Raw genomic sequence first — 1,224 nt, 5'->3', positions numbered from 1 at the left:
GAGGCTGGGCCACGGGATGTAGTACCGCACTCTCTCCACCAGGTTGTCGGAGATGGCGAGCAGACAGCAATCTGCGGATACGACAGAAAAGAACATAGAAAGCCAGACTTGCTTGGTCAACTTGCATATACCTGTACTGTACAGGAAGTAATTGTTAGCTTTGCAATCATTAAAAAGTCTCTCTCCGCAGTGACCCAGAGATAAACAAAACTATTACATTAAGGCAATGTTACACAAATACTGTATGATAAAAACAATCAAAGTGTGCAAATATAAACTCACGAGTAAATGACAATTTTTTTTCTAACCAATTATTCAAGTCAATGGTATTCAAGGTATTACTTATATTATTGTGACCACTCTTCTGAGAGGGTTCAGGCAGGACACGCGTTTCAGTTTCAATTGCCCTTCATTATTTACGAACCGTGGGTACGCATCAATTTGTGCGCAAAACATGCATACCCACGTTTGACCCAAAATGTGTGATTCGTCAATAACTTCGTTCTTGAATTTGTGCAAATTTAGAACAGCCTCTCACCACTCCTACGCACAAAAAAAAATCACGTCTATTACAAAGGCTGCACAATTAAAGTATTCAAACTAATCAAAAGTAATTAATTGAATGATACTAAATTCGTCCATTTTGTTAATGAGGTGACTAATATCCGAAAGAAGCGTGAAGGTCATTTCACTTTCACTTTCAACCTCTTGCAGTTCAAGTGCGTGTATGTGCTTATTGTACAGTACTAACTACGCCGCCGCTGGATGTCTGTGGGTCTCCAGTCGTCACGAAACGAGTGCCAGCTCGAGGCTGACTTGTGCACCCGGTAAAGTCAGCGAACCGTTCTCATTTCCTGGGTTCATTCAAGTTTGCGTATCGATCAAGTACACGGGCGAGCGACAAAAAATTCCATGCGGTGGCTTGACTATGACCGCATTTATATTTTCTGCCACTACAGTTCCAACACTCATTTAATTGAGTTTGGGGCAGGCTGCTCCTTCAAGTTTCTGTTTCCCAAACACTCTCTTTTACAATTTGTGTAATATTTCACGAAGCAGTGGATGCTGCACACGAACCTAGAGATTAAAAACTCAATCCCCAGCCATTGAGACCATGTCAAAGTGTCCTTGCAAGATAGATACTGTACTCAAGTTCCTGTTGCCAATGATGCTGATGCTGCGTCATCAGTAGGGAAATGAGGAAACAGTGTGAAGCGCTTTGAG

The sequence above is a fragment of the Hippocampus guttulatus genome, chromosome 3 (assembly GCF_054856545.1).
Source record: "Hippocampus guttulatus isolate MCC_2025c chromosome 3, RoL_Hgut_1.0, whole genome shotgun sequence".
Lineage (NCBI taxonomy): Eukaryota > Metazoa > Chordata > Actinopteri > Syngnathiformes > Syngnathidae > Hippocampus > Hippocampus guttulatus.
The sequence above is the reverse complement of the archived record's forward strand: the minus strand, read 5'-3'. Positions refer to the sequence as shown.